Below are 20,638 nucleotides of genomic sequence, written 5' to 3'. Positions count from 1 at the left end.
GAGGAAGCAATTTGAGAACTAAATGCTACCATTTTCCTGGGAGGACTTAAAATGATTTTGATCTAAACAGAGACAAGAATGACAGGAAATATTTAAAATGACAGATGGGTGAGGCCATAACACAGCCTCTCTTTGAGTTCATTTTGGGCTTTGGTGTTGTCAGGGAAGACCTCACATGGGACAGGGACTTACTTAGCTTCGAACATTGGGTAGATGGAAAAGGGGTGCAATGGCAGTTGTTCAAGTGTGACCGTGACAGACGTTCCACATGCAGAAACATTTATTATCTATGTTCACGCAGATGGTTTCCACCACACGGTTGTCTTAAGTGCATCTGCCGCTCAGTGACTAGTAGGTCCTCAAAAGATGCTGATTTTATCGTGCTCAGGGCAAGAGGGCGCCTGCTCACCCCAAGTCAAGCCTCCCTTGTAATTCTCTAATTCTCCTTTCTCTGATTCTCCATCATCTCTACTTGTAAATATTGTTTAGCACTACCAGCTAACTACGCATTAGCACTTCTGAATTTCTACAAACCTAACTTGTGTTGAGAAGAGGAAATAGCAAGGAAAAAAATAGATGAAGGAACTGAAAGCTTTACTTAAATTACTTACTACCCTTCTGTAATTGATAGAAAAACATTTAGGAACGTGACCCTAAATTAGTTTGCTGTGTCCATCAACTTTGAATATGAAAATAAGGCAAATATTATAAGAATGACACTGTGACTGAAAGACTGTAAAGCAATCTAAGGTAAAGAGCTTGGTATCTGAATTAAGATTCTCTGTATGCTGTATCAGATTTTCTCTTATAGCATGTTAACCACCTTCTCTGCAGCTTGCAATCTATTTGGCACAGGGTGGTGTTCTCCAATTCTTTTTAAATATTAGACCCTTTTCTTTCTAATCGTGTGTTATTCAGGGATAATTGTTCAAGGTATGAAAATCCATATTATTTACCTTTGATTAAAAGAGCTCGTTAACTGGATATTTGGAAAGCAAAGCTGTTCCTTTTTTTCCCTGAGATTCCCAGTGCAGCCTGTGGGCACCTGGGCACCCAACCTTCCCTGAGCAAGAGGCCAACGTCCTGGATCCATCTCTTTCAGTCCTCTCGGGCTCCTAAACACGTGTAACTGAGCCTCCCAAACACCTCAGCTCTTAAATCTAACAACTGTTTAATTCCTGACTGGCAAAAACGTTTTGTGTTTTGTTTTTGTTCGGATGCCTGAGCTCTGCATGTTGAGAAAGAGGTGGCCACGTGAGGGATCAGCAGAAAGAATGCTAGGTTGAGCAACCCTCGCCTGGCAAGGGCCATGGCATTCCAGGCCTTCAGACTATCTGGCCTAAGGTGCTCCTTCTCTTCACAGACTCATATGTGAAGGTGCCAGATTCAAGTCGCCCATGTGAACACCCAAACCCCCATCACAAAGAAGCATATGTTGGACTCAAACACAATGGACACAATTCCACCCTGACCAGAGGCAGAACGGTCTTGCCAGGAATCCCTTGGGAGAGGACCCAGAGCTCCCCACTCAGCCTCTGAAGTTGGAGGGAAGCTGGGAAGCCACTGCAAGAACTCCTGCAGATTCCCCAACATCTGCCCCAGGTACAGCAGTATATTTTTCTGAATCTTTCAATCCTCTATTCGTTAAGCAGCTACATTGCGCCTCAGAAGTTTCTGAATGAAAGTCACAGTCCGAAGTAGATGCAGAATTTTCTAGACCCAAAACAGAAACACCAGAGAGGCCCTGAAGTGCCCCAGAGGACATGTCTTCCTGGCTCACCTTCTGTGCTGCCCCAGATATTCCTTATGTCCTATGTTGAACTCATCTAGTTCAATGGCTTTAAATACCATCGATATGCTGATGGCACACCAATTTACATCTCCAGTTCTGATTTATCCTATATCCCAGAGCTCCAAACTCACATTTCCAACTGTTTACTTGACATCTTCACTGGGACGCTTAATAGTCATTTCTATTTAAAGAGGTCCAAGACAAAACAAGTTTCTCAATCTCCATCCCCAGTTTTTCCTTTCCCAGAATTCCCCATATGGGTAAGTAGGGCATTCTTTTCCCAGTTACACAAGAAAAGGCTAAGGATCATTTGAGTAAGTCATAGCCCTTCTCTTTTCCTCACAAGTCCTGTCAATACACATCAAAATAAATATCATGTCAAGATAATTCAACCCCCCCCCCTTTGCCTGCCACTTTCCCATTTAAGCCACCAGCATCTCCTAACTAGACAGCTTAAGTAGTTTCCTGACTAGTTTTTAGGATTAGCATTCTCCAGATAAAACCACAGTTGTATATTTAAAATAGGTAACATATCATGGTGATGTTTAGCAGCTTAAATCCTTCATCATCTTCCCGATTCCATTAAAATAAAATCCAAACCTTTTACTGTGGCCTTATAAGACCTTAAGTTACCTGACCCCTCATGACCTCTCCAAGTTCATCCCTTTTGCTCAAAACTCAAGAGGTGATCATCTCTATATCTTTTTATTGAAAATTTAAATGTCCCATATTCTTTAAAAGTTTAAATATGATAAAAGTTAAAAGCACTGATTTTAAACTCTTCTCATTTTTTAAAATTATTTTTTCTTCTTGCTGTTCTGAGCGGATAATTTCCACTGTTCTGTTTTCCAGATTGCTGATCCATTCAGCTGCATCAGAGTGTATTTTTCAATTCAGTTATTATATTCTTCATCTCTGATTCTTTCTTATATTTTCTACTTTTTTATTGAGATTCTCATTGTGTTCCACCGTTCTTACAAGTTCAGTAAACCTCTTTATGACCATTACTTTGAACTCTTTATCAGATAAAGTTTTATCTCTGATTCATCAGGTTTTTTCCCCCTGTGGTTTTATCTTGTTCTTTCATTTGGGACATATCCCTCTATTGTCTCCTTTTGCTTGTTTCTGTGTTTGTTTCTATGAATTGGGCAGAACAGATACTTTTCCTGGTCTCAAAAGAGTGGCCTTATGTAGGAATATGTCCTGTGTAGACTGCAAGTGCCTGGTGTCTTGGACAGACCAGCTGGAGCTGAAGCACATGTGGGTGGGTCCCAAGGCATACAGTGCTGTGGCCCCCCTGGTGAGTAGGCTGGAGCTGGTGTGGGCACAGTGTAGGGGGGTCCCAGGTCACACTGTACCAGTGCTGCTTTGGCAGGATGGTTGCAGCTGGTGCAGTCTGAGGGTCCCAGCATTTACCATGCTAGGGCCTGTACTTCCAGGACACGTGCAGGCCTGGGGGTCTCGGGACAGTCCTGGTAGGATGAATACAGCCAAAGCAGACGTTGGCTGGGAGGTCCCAGGGCGCTCTGTGCCAGGGCAGTCCCAGCTGTAGTGGACACATGACAGTGTGAACCACATTAGGGCCACCTAGGTAAGATGGCTATAGCAGGGACTGGCACAGATCGTGGGGGGAAGATCATGCCACATTAGGTTCACATTGGAGGCATGACTGAGTCTAGTGTGGGCCAGCGGCCCAGGGCTGTACCTCGACCTTGCTCCTGTCCACACTATTTTTTTGTGTGTGTGAAAGGTCTTCTTTATTTTTATTTTTTATTTTTTTCCAATATATGAAATTTATTGTCAAATTGGTTTCCATACAACACCCAGTGCTCATCCCAAAAGGTGCCCTCCTCTATACCCATCACCCACCCTCCCCTCCCTCCCACCCCCCATCAACCCTCAGTTTGTTCTCAGTTTTTAAGAGTCTCTTATGCTTTGGCTCTCTCCCACTCTAACCTCTTTTTTTTTTCCTTCCCTTCCCCCATGGGTTTCTGTTAAGTTTCTCAGAATCCACCTAAGAGTGAAAACATATAGTATCTGTCTTTCTCTGTATGGCTTATTTCACTTAGCGTAACACTCTCCAGTTCCATCCATGTTGCTACAACGGGCCATATTTCATTCTTTCTCATTGCCACGTAGTACTCCATTGTGTATATAAACCACAATTTCTTTACCCATTCATCAGTTGATGGACATTTAGGCTCTTTCCATAATTTGGCTATTGTTGAGAGTGCTGCTATAAACATTGGGGTACAAGTGCCCCTATGCATCAGCACTCCTGTATCCCTTGGGTAAATTCCTAGCAGTACTATTGCTGGGTCATAGGGTAGGTCTATTTTTAATTTTTTGAGGAACCTCCACACTGTTTTCCAGAGTGGCTACATCAATTTGCATTCCCACCAGCAGTCCTGCCCACACTATTAAGGTGGAGGAGGAGCATAAAATCTAGTGATCGTTGGCATCTCTGACCCTGGAGAGAGTTCCAGCAGTATGCCACCTGTTTCCCCAAAGTTGTAAGGTTAATAAATGGATTTCCTTCATTTATAATCTAATTTCCTCTTAAACCCCCCCCCTTTTTCTTTTTCTTTCTTTCTTTCTTTCTTTCTTTCTTTCCTTTTCTTTTCTTCTTCTTCTTCTTCTTCTTCTTCTTCTTCTTCTTCTTCTTCTTTTCTGTGCCCTAGGATAAATGAATCTGTGCATGGCTCTTCAGTGATATGTCTCCCTAACACTGGTTGCTGCTTTGGCAGTGGGATTTCCATCATTAATATATGTCTGTCTGTCCTAGCCTTTCTCTATGTGTCCCTTCTATTATTTGTGCAGAACTGGTTCAATCAGCCCTCAATTCTTCTTTCAGGAGGAACTACTCTGTATGTAGATATAGATTTTGTGTGACCACCAAAGGAAGAAAGTTCAGGGTTTTCCTACTATCTTGGACTATGCTCAATTATCTTTATCTTATACAAGCTGTTTCAGGGAATAGAAAAAGAGGAAAAATCAGGCAGTGTATAAATCTAGTATAACCTAATATCAAAACTTGACAAGGGCAGGACACCTGGTGGCTTAGTCAGTTGAGCATCTGACTTTGGCTCAGATCATGATCTCACGGTTCATGAGTTTGAGCCCTGCATCAGGCTCTGTGCTGACAGCTCAGAGCCTAGAACTTACTTGGGATTCTGTGACTCCCTCTCTTTCTGCCCCTCCCCCACTGGCACTCTGTCTTTCTCTGCCTCTCAAAAATAAAGAAACATAATTTAAAAAATTAAAAAAAAAACTTGACAGGGGCAGGACAAAAAGAGCACATGATTAACCAATCTCTTTTGTGGTCCTAGAGTCAAGAAAAAGTTAAAGTAGTAAATTATTAAATGTAGTATGTATCACACCTGTCTATAAATTATATCATAATCTAAAAGTTAGCTCAAGGATGCAAGGATAACTCAACATCATAAAAATCTTTTACTATAGCATAACAGTAAATACAAGCAGGGAGAAAAAATGTATAATCATCTTATAGATGCATATATTATTCAGGAGAGGTGGGATGTGCTGTGATAACAGACAAACCCCAAATTCTCAATGACTTAAAATAAGAAGGGTCTATTTCTTATCAAGAAAAGTCCAGATTAGTAAGTCAAATTTACTGTATATAAAATTCATCATATATTCTGAATATAGAAAATTATGTAGAAAAATTATAAGCCATCTACTATTTATTTCACAGCCTTAAAATAACTATAGTGTCATGGAAAAGAGCATTGGACCAGAGTTGTATAACTCTGGGCAAGTTATTTAATCTCTATGGGGCTTGATTTTTTCATTAGAAGAAATGAGTGGATTAGACTGGATCATCTTTAGGTTTCCTTCCAACTCTGACAGCTCTTATGAGTCAGCCTCAGCACCATCAATGGGGCTGACATGGTGTGGCTATCAATTTCCAAACACACTTATATTTTTAATTTTTTTCTGCTTTCGTCTAAGCTACTTCCATTTTCCTTTTCCTTTCATTTGCTGGCCATGTTTACATAACAGCAGAAACTATAAACTCTCCATAAATAAGTATTTTAGTCTTGGATCCATTTGTAAAGAGCAACGTGGCCCAGAAATGCCATCCGTAAATGATCCTCAGTAAAGCTGACTTGTAACAGGGCTTCCATCATGCTTAGCCTCTTCTGACAAAGTGCTCATTTCTAGTGAACTTGGCTAAGAGTGTGAGATATAGTCACTGTCCTAGAAAAGGGAAAGGAATTGAAAAACATTTTCTAAAACCTTATAGGAAAAAAATACACACATGGAAACATAATAGAAACGTAATTATATGGAAATGGAGCATCATTGGAGTTTCTTACCCAAGGAAATCTGAGCTCACTTCCTTTATATCCTAAGTGAAGGCCCTTCATACAGCCTCTGCAAGACTAGGTTAGTGAGTATGTAAGAGAAAGTTCAGGCTATGCAATCAGACCAGGATGCAGAGTGCTCTCCCATCATGTTAGAGCTCTCAATTTCTATATCTGAAAGGTGAAGATAATAAGACTTAGCTCATAAGATGGCTGAGGGATCAGTGTGGTAATACTTGGTCCTTAGCATGGCACCTGGTACATACGAAGACCTGTATAGAGGTTAGTTCCTTTCTTTCCTCAATTTTTTGATAAAATAGCTTTACCCATACCTGAAGAAAATCTTATCTTCTAAGACAACTAAACTGAAAATGCCTAGAGAACATGGTTAACCAGAAACGGCAAATGTCAGTGCCATCTGTTAATACTAGTGCCATGAAAATTCTTCCAAATTTGGCACCAATGCAAAGATAATTCGCAGCCACATTGATAAAGATCTTTGATCTCCTTAGGAGAAAGATGTTAAACACAGGCAAAAGTCCACTCCTATCATTCTTCAGTGGAAATGCCATGCTTAATTCTATAATGCATTCTTTTCTTTCTTTCTTTCTTTCTTTCTTTCTTTCTTTCTTTCTTTCTTTCATGTACCCATGAGACCCCTCAGTAGGTATTTAGACAAGCTGTATCTGTCACCACAAATAATGATGGCATCCAATACAGGGCAACTTAGAATAAACAGGTGAGAGAGACTGGACAGATGGTGAGCATTAACTCCTCCCAGGAGCAGATTTGACAAGGGGCAAGAGAGGCTCTTAGACAAAACTTGCATAAAATGCCTGGTCATCTTACCTTGCTCATGAGTTAAATTTAATTATGTTAGAACACCACTGCCTTATTCATTTCTCTAATGCATTATCAAGGACAGTCAGAGCCCTTTAGTGATCTAGAATTTATTAATGCCCATTGGCATTGACAGCCTGTTTGGAGTGAATGAAAATGCACCCTTTCAGCACTCTAGGGAGATAGAATCGGAGGTCTTTATCTTTGAAACAAAAGCTCTCAAAGACCTGAACTCATTCATAGCACAGTTGAGAGAATAGCAAAGCCACTGGCAGCTGACCCATGATCATTATGGGGGGTGATGCTCCCTGTCCCTCCATCATTGTGTGCCTCAGGTTGACACTTGGTTATCTGGCCTTAACACATCTGGGAGTTGTTTCTCTAGCCAAGATGTAGCAATATGCCTAAGGTGTTTTCTTCCAAGGAGCATGATTGGGCTAAATTTAAAAACCTATACATTATACAGGGTGACTGGGTGGCTCAGTAGATTAAGCTTCCAACATCAGCTCAGGTCATAATCTTGCAGTCCGTGCGTTCGAGCCCTGCCTTGGGCTCCGTGCTGAAAGCTTCAGAGCCTGGAGACTGCTTGGAATTCTGTGTCTTCCTCTCTCTCTGCCCCTGCCCTGCTCACATTCTGTCTCTGTCTCTCTGTCTCTCTCTCTCAAAAATAAACAAACATTTAAAAAAGCCTATAGATTATAGTTAGAAAAGTGGAAAATAAAAGCATAAATAATTATAAGCCCATAGGTAAGGGAAGAAAAAGAGAGAAATAACATACAAAAAATTAAGGAGAAATTCCTTTAATAGAAGAGGGCAAGAAATTCTTCAATTTCAGCAAATTCTCTCCGTGGAGAACAGATAAGACATGTGAAGAAAAAAAACTGATAAAAAAAATACACAATAAAAGTAAAGTGAGACGTTCCTGGTAGCTCTGTCGGTTAAGCATCCAACTTCAGCTCAGGTCATGATCTCGCATTCTGTGGGTCAAGCCCCGCATCAGGCTCTGTGCTGACACTTCAGAGCCTGGAACCTGTTCCAGATTCTGTGTCCCACTCTCTCTGCTCCTCCCTGCTCACACTCTGTCTCTCCCTGTATGTCTCTCAAAAATGAATAAATGTTGGGGCACCTGGGTGGCTCAGTCAGTTGAGCGTCTGACTTCGGCTCAGGTCATGATCTCGCGGTCTGTGAGTTCGAGCCCCGCATCGGGCTCTGTGCTGGCAGCTCAGAGCCTGGAGGCTGCTTTCAATTCTGTGTCTCCCTCTCTCTCTGCCCCTCCCCTGCTCATGCTCTGTCTCTCTCTGTCAAAAATAAATAAACATTAAAAAAAAAATTTAAAAATGAATAAATGTTAAAAAAATTAAATAGGTAGATAGAAAGATAGATAAATAAATAAATAAATAAATAAATAAATAGATTTGTCTTATGAAATGACTTCTTCTTCCAAGTATGAAATGTCTGGCAACTTTGATGAAAGTTATTTTGGAACATTTTTTAATCTGGGCACATTATAATACATATACTTTGTCTTATTAGGAAAGGGCAAAAAGAACTGTTTTTTTCCTTGTTAATTAAAATGTGTATCTTGCTGTTTTAATCAGAAATATCCTGTACTACAAGACCAGTGTACCGAATTCTTTTAAGGGGGCATAGAGAAGGGCATATATAAATCGATATTCCAGTGCAGCTAGGAAACTGCCTATCCCTCCAGTCTTGTTTTCAAACATGATTTGAGTGGTTATATGAACAGACTAAGAATGGACAGCCAGCAAGAAGTGACCTAAAGATAGGAGTCTTCATTCCAGAAAAATACATACAAGTGGGCTTAAGAATATGAAATATATGTCATGACTAATTTATAAGATAAATGCAATTTAAAGTTATACTGATAATGGATTGAATGCAATCTCTATCAAAAACCCACCTACCTTTTAGGAGAAATTTACAAACTGGTCCTAAAAATGTACTTAGAAATTCAACTGGCCTATCGCTTCTCGGCCTTTTGGCTAAGATCAAGTGTAGAAATTCAACTGGCCTGGAATATCCAAAACAGTCTTTAAAAAAGAGAACAAAGTTGGAGGATTCACACTTCCTTGTTTATAATCTGCTACAAAGCTACAGAAATCAAGATAGTGTGGCACTGGCACAACAAACAAGAACACAGATGAACACACACAATAATAGAATTGAATCCAAAATAAAACCCATACATTACGGTTAATTGATTTTTTTAAGATTTTATTTTTAAGTAATCTCTACACCCAACGTGGGGCTTGAACCCACAACCCCAAGATCAAGAGCCACATGCTCCACTAACTGAGCCAGCCAGGAAACCCTGGCCAATTGATTTTTTCACTCATCACAAGAAATTCCACGTGTGTTGTTTTATTTTTTTTACTTATCTTAAGGAAATCAATTTTACTGAAGTATGGTTGATGTATGTTATATTAGTTTCAGTTCTACAACATAGTGATTTAACAATTACATACATTACAAATTGTTCACTGTGATAAGTTGAGTTACCATCTGTCACCACACAAAGTTTTTATAATATTCTTGACTATATCCCTTATGCTACACTTGTTATCCCCATGACTTATTTACTTTATAGCTGGAAGTTTGTGCCTCTTAATCCTGTCACCTACTTCATCCATCCCCCACCATTCTTCTCTTTGGCAACCAGGAGTTTGTTCTCTATAGTTATCAATCTGTTTCTACTTTGTCATTGTTTGTTCACTTGTTCTGTTGCTTAGCTTTCACATGTAAGTGAAATCATATGATATTTATCTTTCTCTGTATTATCACTTAGCATAATGCCCTCAAAGTCTATGTTGTTGTGAATGACAAGATTTCATTCTTTTGGTGGCTGAGTAATATTTTTTATCTACTTATCACATCTTTTTTATCTATTTATCTATCAATGAACATTTAAGTTGCTTCAATATCTTGACTATTATAAATAATGCTGCAATAAACATAAGGGTGCATATATTTTTTGGAATTAGTGTTTTTGTTTTCCTTGGATAAATACCCAAAAGTGTGATTACTGAATCAAATAGTACTTCTATCTTTAGTTTTTTGAGGAAACTCCATACTGTTTTCCACAGTGGCTAAACCATTTTGCATTCCCAACAACAATGCATGAGGGTTCCCTTTTCTCCATATCCTCACCAACACTTGTTTTTCATCTTTTTGATACTCGCCATTCTGACTGGTGTGACGTGGTATTTCATGGTAGTTTTGATTTGAATTTCCCTGATGACTAGTGATGTTGAGCATCTTTTTGTGTGCCTATTGATATGGCCAAGTGACTTTTTGATAAGGATACCAAGACCATTTAGAGAGGAAAAAATAGCTTATTCAACAAATAGTGCTGGGACAACTAAAATCCACAAACAAAGAATAAGGTTGAATTACAAAAAGTAATTCAAAATAGATCATAGACCTCAATGTAAAAACTTTAAAAGTCTAAGAAAATCCTAAGAGTTAACCTTCATGGCCTTAGGTTAAGGAATAATTTCCTAGACACCAAAGGCACAAGCAACAAAAGAAAAAAACAGATTCATTAGGCTTCATGAATGTTTGTAACTTTTGTGCTTCAAAAGACACTATCAAGAAAGTGAAAAGACAACCCACATGATGGGAGAAAATATTTTGATAGTATATATTTGATAAGGAGCTGGTATCCCTAATATATAAACAGCACTTACAATTCAACAATAAAAGGATAAATAACCCAATTAAAAAGTGGGCAAAAGAGGGGATCTGGCTGGCTTGGTTGGTAGTGAACACCCATGTGTTCAAGCCCTGTTTTGGTTGGAGAGCTTGCTTAAAAAAAAAAGTGGGTAAAAGATTTCTGCTAAAGAAAACATAACAAGGGCTAGTAAGTACATGGAAAGGTGCTCAGCATCATTAGCATTAGGGAAGTGCAAATCAAAACCACTAAGAGAAACAACTGATGCTGAAATTAAAAAGATAACAAGTGTTGGTATAGATGAGGAGAAATGGGAACCTTCATACATTGCTGAAAGGTTGTCACATTGTTCTTTCACTATGGAAAACAGTTTGGCCATTCCTCACATTATTAAACATAGAATTAACACATAGCCCAGCAATTGCACATGTAGGTATTTACTCAAGAGAAAGGAAAGAATCTGTCTATATAAAAAACTTGGAAACAAATGTCCATATCAGCATTTTTCATAGTAGCAAAAAAGTAGAAACAACCCAAATGTCTGTCAATGGATGAATGCATAAACAAATGTGGCATACTGGAATACGGGGAAATTATTCAGTAACAAAAGGACATGAAGTACTGATATACACTAGAACAAGGCTCAACGGATGAACCTTGAAAATAGTATGCCAAGTATAAAAACCCAACCACCAGTGATCTGATTCCATTTATATGAAATGTCCAGAACAGGCAAATCCATGGAGACAAAATATAAATTAGTGGTTTCCAAGGCTTAGAAATGGGGGAATGAGTATAGGGTTTCTTTTTGAGATGAAAATCTTCTAAAATTACATGGTGCTGATGTTCTTACAACTCTGTGAATACACTAAAGCCCACTGAACTGTGTACTTTAAAAGGGTGAATCTTAATGGTAAGTGAATTATATCCCAACATAGCTGTTGTTAAAACAAAACAAAACAAAACAACAACAAAACCGATGAGTTTCCACCAGATTGAAAAAGATTCAAAAGCTTGATGACATTGAGTTGCCAGAAATGTGTTGAAACCGGTCCTTTTACATATTACTGGTGGGGATCCGTGTAAACATAGTGCCTACAGAAGGGAAATTTGCCATGTTTATCAAAATTAAATATCTGCTTTTGGGCTCAACAATCCAACTTCAAGCAATTTATTTTGCAGATAGAATTTGCACACATGCAAAATGATGTATGTATTGAGATTACCCATTGGAGTAATGTTTGTAATAATAAAAGGCCAGAAATAATAAAAATGTCCATCAATAAATAACTAATTAGTTAAATTATGGATGCCCATAAAATGGGATACTGTGTAGGTATAAAAAAATGAAAAAAAAACAAAACTATTTATGGACTGATACTCAAATATGTTCAAGATATATTAAGTAAAAGTACAGGGTATATTATGTAAGCTTAAACTAGGTGGACAATCAGCATTATTAATCTTTAAATATTCACTCCTACCAACCACTCCCTGTGAGGAATATGCTTCCCCACCTCATTGACTCCGGACTGGATCATGTGACTTTGTTTAACCAATGCCATACGGATGAAAATGAAAGAGTGACATTTGTAAGTAAAGGATTTAGAGGCCTTGTGATGTTTTTGCTAGGCTCTCTGACGCTCCCACTATCTGCCATGAGAAGAACAAGTGCAAATTGTTGCTGCCTCAGCTTGGAGTACAGAATGACAGATATATGGCTCAAACCAGGCTCCAACCCAGCCAGATCAAGCTAGTACCAGCAGAGCCGCATTTGGGACAAAGTTGACCACAGACCCATGAGCAAAAGGTCCTTGGTATAAGCCACTGATATTTGAAGTTGTTCATTGTCATAATGAAAGCTGCTTTCAAAAACAGGGATAAAAAAGAATGTTTGAAGTTTATTTCCTTGCATATACATAAAGTATATTTCCAAGCCTACACAAGAACCTAATAACAGAGGTTGACCATTGGGGAATTGTATCAGGTGGCTAAGTGACAGGGTGGCTTGGAGGATTTCCACAGAATATTCAGAATATTGCATTAAAAATCAGTCCTTTACAGGAATTCTACTGAATAAAATAGATTTTATCAAGTTGAGTCACCCACAGCATAAGGCCAAGTTACTCTAAGAAGCTAACATAAGATAAAGAGAAAACAAGTGTAAGAGGTGGAGATGTATGTAACTTCCTGAGGCCTGATGGCACAATCCATGAGATAGCTGCTCTCACAGCTCCTGAGATAGCTCTCTCTTTTGTTTCCAACCTCTCCATCAACTACAAGCCAGCTGTGTATCTTTGGGTAAGCCATTTAACTGCTCTGGGCCTAGTATCTGCATTTGTTAAATGAGTAGGAGTTTGATAAGACCTCTGACAGGAATCAGCCCGTTTTTTTTTTTAATTCTATAGATGACAAAATGATTGAGAGGAAATTATCACAAAATCCGTGTTAAATGACGTCCATAAAGCTAAGTGAACCTGCAAAAACTTAAAAATAGTTATCCTGTTGTTTCGTTGTAGGATAATTTCACTAACCAGTTTTCATGCAATGAGAATATTGAGGTATTTTCTTTAAAGTATGAGTTGGTGTCACATTTTTTTCTTCAAATTTATGATTTCAAGAGATTTCAAAAATCATAACAAACTACCACAAAATTATCACCAAAACCATTGGACATCACGTATTTGCTACACCATGCAATAGCTGATAAAGAATTCTACATGTGCAGATTTTTTTCTAAGTAACTTTTAGCCTTTAAACATTTAGCAACAATAAAAATGTTAAAATCTACAAGTAGCCCTGAATCATGCTGAGTTTTTCTTCACTCTCCCCCACAACTCTATTATTTACTCATAGATGCCAGTAACTCAAAACCTGCAAATTCTTTTTTTTTTCAAGGCAATAGTATCACATTCAGATAGTAACCTCAAGCCAAGAGCTGTTTCACTCCCTTAGAACTATACTTTATCCTTAAAGCCAGGCAAGAGTGTTTTCATTGGTTAAACAGGTAGCAAGGGAATGGAAGAGAAGCAAGGGACAATAAATTCACTTCTTTCCATCTAGGGGAAATGAGATTGATTGGCATGCAAGGCAACAAACAGACCCATAACCCCAGCCCCAATGTGTAACCACAAATGCCAATCTTTAAGACCAATGAACAGAACTACCCTACAGAACAGAGAAATTTGTAAGACTACAGAGTATTAGAAATGCCATCATTTCAGAGTTTTTCCATTGTATTGCTCACATAAAATGTCTTTATAAGATAAATACCCCTAGGAGGTATTTCTTATGGAGAAATAGGAAGACTTAGTGAGCTCTGTAATAGAAGTCTTTTCCAGTTTGATTCATGTCACTTCTCCAAAATAATATTCTACTGCTACCTCCAGAGTCCCAAAGAACTCAATGAGATCAGGTCATTAGGATTTACTACCCAACCTTTCACACTTTATCTCATGGTACCTGTCCTAAATCCAGTCTAAAGCAGTTCTATATATATTCAAACAACAATTATTACTATATTTCAAAGGTACTTTGTTTCATAATACTAGCAAGAATAATGGAAGTATTATAGGTTCTACAGTCTAATGTTATTCATTTAGTGTGATAAACTTTTAAATTATTTTAATATCCATACCATGTTTTACCTACTTCATTTCATCTTAAGTCATGACAGTTTTCCCTGAACTCAGAATCTGGGATCATCTTCCTTTCTTTTTAAGCCAACTATTTCAACATTCACACTCAGTTGAGATATCGTCCTACATTCTAAATTCTTAGGAAAAACCAGAGATCTCCTTGAGGATCATCAACTTTTCCCACTTCAAGTAAAGGTAACTTCAAATTTCTGTTACCAGGTAAGACAAAGTAACTTGCAGCAGACCTATAATCCCTATGAGATGACTAGAAAAAAAATTTTTTTTAATTTAATATTTGTTTAACAGCATAATACAGTTTCCAAAGGATAAAAGATCAAAGCAACCAAGATTCTGGAGAACAAAAAACTGCAAAAAGGTAAGCTGGTGTTTATTAGCCGCTCTGACTGAGGGCCCTTGTCAATTCTAGTTGTAAGCCATGAGGTTGATAATTTAAGCTTCTCCTGGGGAGGTGGCCACAGCAAGAGAACCAAAACCAGAAGATACTATGTAAGTCTCACAATGTGGAGAGACAACACTGGAAGCTTGTGGAGGCAGAGAGTAGGGAAGAGTGGAAACTGAGTCTGGTGGAGAGCCACTTTCCTCTCCAGGAATTGCCTATTTCTGAAGCTAAATGTCTTGGAAGGCTATAAACCTGAGCAGAAATACCCTGAAATTCAGAGTAGTGCTTTTTGCAGTCTTACTGGGAGGTTGATACAGGAATTAGAGTTCAGGATTTGCTAGGGGGAAGGTCCCTAGTGAATAGATCAGGCTCTTAGAAGAATGCACTGAAAATCTACATCGTAGGATTTGGCATGACCCAAGGTAGACAGAGTCTTTTCAAAAATAAAGCATAGCCTTGACTCGGCCCATTTCCTGAATGGAGTACAGTTGCAAGCCCCCTCTATATATACAGCAGAAAAAAAGGCAAAACTTCCCTGGAAAAATAGAAGTTGGGGCCTCTATAATTTTTTTTATGCACAATGCCTACTTTTTAATTGAAAAAAAATTACTAAGCATGCCAAGACAAAGGAACAAATCATTGTAAGCTAAGAGGAGGGATAAACAATAAAGATACCCAGAGGCAATCAAGATAGTAAATTGACAATTAAGAATTTCAAAATATGGCCTTTTGTAGCAACGTGGATGGAACTGGAGAGTGTTATGCTAAGTGAAATAAGTCATACAGAGAAAGACAGATACCATATGTTTTCACTCTTATGTGGATCCTGAGAAACTTAACAGAAGTCCGTGGGGGAGGGGAAGAAAAAAAAAGAGGTTAGAGAGGGAGAGAGCCAAAGCATAAGAGACTCTTAAAAACTGAGAACAAACTGAGGGTTGATGGGGGGTGGGAGGGAGGGGAGCGTGGGTGATGGGTATTGAGGAGGGCACCTTTTGGGATGAGCACTGGGTGTTGTATGGAAACCAATTTGACAATTTCATATAAAAAAAAGAATTTCAAAATAATGATGATTAGCATGTTCAAGAATATACAGGCAAAGATGGATAAAATGGAATAAAATATGGACACCTTAACCGTAGGGTTGTAATTAATTTAAAAATGTTAAAACGTAAATTCTGGACCAGAAAAATATTATAACTAAAATTGAGAATCAAATGGGTATGTTAGCAGCAGTTTTGACACAGCAGAAGACAGGCTTAGTGAACTCAAAGACATGTTAACAGAAAATAGACAGGAGTATTGAGGTTAAAAAATGAAGAAGAAATACAGAAAAGAGTGGAAGATATTGTGAGCTACATTGAAGAGCTATAATGTACAGATAAAGAAGGGAGGGGGTAAAAACAGTATTAGGGCAAAAAAAGGTATGAGAATTTTCCAAAACAAATAAAAAATTAACCCACAGATCAACTAACAACGAAGACCTTTGAAAGTCAGCAGAATTAGCCTTCAAAAGTGAAAAAGAAATACACTTTCTCAATTAAACAACAATTGGGGAAATCTCTTACTAGTAGTCCTGCCTTGCAAGAAATGTTGAAAGTTCTTCAGAGAGAAGGAAAATGATATAGAAGAACCACTGCAAACCACAAGCTAAGTAAATCAAATAAGATATAAACACCTAATAGCAAAGAATTTCTGTGCCAAAGATAAAGGAAAGGCCTTCACATCAGCAAAAGAAACACATTACTTTAAAATGACAACTGAATTCTCAACCGTAACAATGGAACCCAGAAGATAACAGAATGATAGTTTTTAGGTGTTAACAGAAGATAATCGCCAACTTACAATTCTATAAGCAGTAAAAATATCCACTAAATATTTTTAAAAAGATATTTACACACACACACACACACACACACACACACACACACACACAAAACCCCTAAAACTAAAACTAAAGACGTTGTTGCCAGGAAAGATGGAAATGAAAAAAGAAATGAAGACCAATAGAATGGGCAAATATGTTTGTAAAAAATAAATAAATATTGAATTTTTAAAATATTTTAACTATTTTACAAGATTTAAAATACATATAGAATTAAAATGCATGGTGAGAGTAACAAAACATTGACAGGGAGTTGAATGGAGTTAACATGTTCTAAAGTTCTAATATTGGGCAAGTAGTCAAATGAATCAAGGGTGAGTGCTGCATGTAACCACTGAAAGAATAGTGGCAGGGAGTGCTTGGTTAAGATGACACAGGAATAGGGCAGCCCTAAGCTTGCCTCCTCACTTGAACACAGATAGATAAATATCAAATCATTCTGAACACCCCATAAATCGATCTGAGGACTGAGAAAACAAAACTGCATGTCTACTGTATGTAGAAAAAAATGACCACTTTGGGGAAGGTAGGAACTGTGGAGAGTTGATTTGGGAGAGAAAAGAGCTGCGGGTGTTCCAAAGGGGAGGGGACCCTGACTGCAGAAAGAAGCGTGACAGAAAAAGAGAGAGAGTGAAAACAGAGTGAAAACACATCCAGGAGATTACACAAGAAAAATTTCCCTAAAACCATTGACTGGGAAAAAGGAGAAGGCTTAAATACCACAAGTTTTTGTTACAAACAACAGAGCAGAGTCTCAAGTTTTAGAGGTCAGCACCTTCACCAAGGTCACCCCTGGTGGTTCTCCAGTGGGGGGAAGGAGGGCAGAGACCCAGTAGCAGGCAGCATGGTCTCAGAATCCTCCAGGTCACTGGGGGAGAAGCAGTTCCCCTGCTTGGAGTGCATTTGGTAGAGGTGATACAGCATTCTCTGGGGGCAAAAGACCGGTGGGCATGATTCAGTACATTCACCAGCAGAGGAACAAAGACACTTGCCGAGGGCAGCAAACCATGGTGCCAGCTTTGTGTGCTGTGATTTACCATAAACTCCAAACTGCTTTCTGGGATAAGCCAGCACTGGCCACAGCATAGCCAGACCCTCCCACAGGGGATCAGCAAGGGGACCCACAGAGGGGGTCTCTGAAGTTTAGAGTTTTGAAACACAGCCATGCTTCCTGCTTGACATAAAACACAGGAGGGCTGCACCACCTGACAGGTACACAGTTCAGACACAGACAGAGAGAAGGTGGGGACCTGATGGAAGCCATGGACACAGAAGACATAATTCTTTGCATGTGTGTGAAGACTTCCTGAGGAGTGACAGGCATAAGCCCCCCTCCCTCCACTCTGAAGATGAGAGGGAGAAGCAAGGCCATTTTCACACTTCCCTGCCCACCAGCACCAATTCAACCTCAGTGAGCTAAACAGCACCACCAAGTGGAGACCAGAGCCGCTAAGTAGAGACCCTCCCCCACCATGGCTGGCAGGCACATCTCCACTAGGGCAAGTCAGCCTGAGTAACAGCCCAACAACCCCTTCCCCCAGAAGACCAGCACAAACCACTCACATGAACTAAGTCTACTGATCATAGAGTGCTGCAAAGCTTCAGCTAGAGGGGAAATAGGATCCAGCTTCTTTTTTTTTTATTTTTAAAATTTTTTAAGTTTTTATTTTTTATCTATTTATTTATTATATTTGTTTAGTATTATTTTTTTGCATCTAGCTTCTTTTTTTTAATGTATATTTCTTCTTGAGAAAGAGAGAGAGAGACAGAGTGCGAGTGGGGGAAGGGCATAGAGAGAGGGAGACACAGAATCTGAAACAGGTTTCAGGCTCTGAGCTGTCAGCACAGAGCCCGTTATGGGGCTCAAACTCACAAACTATGAGATCATGACCTGAGCCAAAGTCAGAAGCTTAACTGAGCCACCCAGGTACCCCTGGATCTAGCTTCTTATAACAAGCAGATCAAAACACACCCAGGATATAGTTGTTTGTTTTGTTGTTTTGTTTTGTTTTTCTGGACAAAATGACAAGATGGAGGAATTCACCCCAAAAGAAAGAACAGGAAGTAGAAATTCTGGCCAGCGATTTAATCAATACAGATAAGAGTAATATGTCTGAACTAGAATTTAAAACAACAATTATAAGGATACTAGCTAGACTTGAAAAAAGCATAGAAGACCCTAGAGAATCCCTTACTGCAGACATAAAAGAACTAAAATCTAGTCATGCTGAAATTAATAATGCTATAACTGAAATGCAATCTCAAATGGATGCCATGACAGCAAGGATGGACAGAATAGAGCAGCGAATCAGTGATATAGAATTTATAATTATGGAAAATAATGAAACTGAAAATAAGAGGGAAACAAAGGCAAAAGATCAGGATACAAGACTTAGATAACTCAGTGAATTATTAAAAAGGAATAACTTTCATATCATAAGAGTCCCAGAAGATGAAGAGAGAAAAAAGGGAGCAGAAGGTTTATGTGTGTAGCTATAACCTGAAAACTTCCCTAATCTAGGCAAGGACACAGACATCAAAATCCAAGAAGCACAGAAAATTCCAATTAAATTGAATAAAAGAAAACCATCACCAAGGCATATCATAGTCAAATTCACAAAATACATGGACAAGGAAAGAATCCTGAAAGCACCAAGGGAAAAAAGTCCTTGACCTACAAGGGATGACAGATCAAGTTCACAGTTTATCTGTCCACAGAAACTCAGCAGGCCAGAAAAGAGTTGCAGGATATATTCAACGTGCTGAATGGGAAAAATATGCAGCCAAGAATTCTTTATCTAGCAAGGCTATCATTCAGAATAGAAAGAGAGATAAAGAATTTCCCAGACAAAAAAAATACATAAATAAAGGAATTTGTGACACTACACCAACCCTAAAATAAATATTAAAGGGGACTCTCTGAGTGTGGAAAACACCAAAAACAACAAAGGCTAGAAAGGGCCAGGGAACATCACCAGAAACACCAACTTTACAGGTAATACAATGGCACTAACTTCGTACCTTTCAATAATGACTCTGAATGTGAAAGCATTAAATGTTCCAATCAAAAGACATAGGGTATCAGAATGGATAAAAAAAGAAAACAAGATCTTATTTTAGACCTTAAGACACCTGCAGATTGAAAGTAAGGGGATGGAGAACCAACTATCATGTTAATGGACATCAAAAGAAAGCCAGAGTAGCCCTACTTATGTCAGACAAACTAGATTTTATTATATTTTTATTTTTTGTTTTATTTATTATTTAAGAGAGAGACCATGAGCGGGAAAGGGATTGGGGCGGGGGGGGGGGGGGGACACAGGATCTTAAGCAGGCCTCTGTGCTGACAGAGTAACAGAAGCAAACCCAATGCGGGAGTCGAAATCATGAACCACAAGATCATGACCTGAGCCAAAGTCAGACACTCAACTGACTGAGCTACCCAGGTGCCCCCAGATAAACTAGATTTTAAAACAAAGACTATAACAAGAGATGAAGAAAAGCATTATATCATAATTAAGACATTTATCCATCAAGATCTAATAATTGTAAGTATTTATGCCCCCAACTTAAAACACCCAAATATATGAATCAATTAATAACAAACATAAAGAAACTCATTGATAATAGCATAATAGTAGGAGGAGACTTTAACACCCCCCTTACAATGGTCAATTCATCTGAGCGGAAAATCAACAGGGAAACAATGGCATTGAATGACACACTGGACCAGATGGATTTGACAGATATATTCAGAACATTTCATCCTAAAGCAGCAGAATACACATTCTTCTTGAGTGTACATGGAACATTCTCCAGAATAAATCACATACTGAGTCACAAATCAGCCCTCAACAAGTACAAGAAGATCGAGATCATATCATGTGTATTTTCAGACCATAACGCTATGGAATGAAGTCAACCACAAGAAAAAATTTGAAAAGACCACAAATACATGGAAGTTAAAGAACACCCTACTAAAGAATGAATGGGTTAACCAGGAAATTAAAAAAGAAATTAAAAATTTCATAGAAGCAATTGATAATGAAAACACGACAGTCCAA

At 38.6% G+C, this 20,638-nt stretch overlaps 1 non-coding gene across 1 annotated transcript; it reads left to right on the top strand.

Moving 5' to 3' along the window:
• Positions 1-8,946: 8,946 nt before the first annotated feature.
• LOC122212533 lies at positions 8,947-9,134 on the top strand. Its single transcript, XR_006199203.1, has one exon. It is a non-coding gene; the product is annotated as a U2 spliceosomal RNA (small nuclear RNA).
• The last annotated feature ends 11,504 nt before the right edge of the window (positions 9,135-20,638 follow it).

The sequence above is a fragment of the Panthera leo genome, chromosome F3 (assembly GCF_018350215.1).
Source record: "Panthera leo isolate Ple1 chromosome F3, P.leo_Ple1_pat1.1, whole genome shotgun sequence".
Classification (NCBI taxonomy): Eukaryota; Metazoa; Chordata; class Mammalia; order Carnivora; family Felidae; genus Panthera; species Panthera leo.
This window is presented reverse-complemented; position numbering and strand designations above follow the sequence as displayed.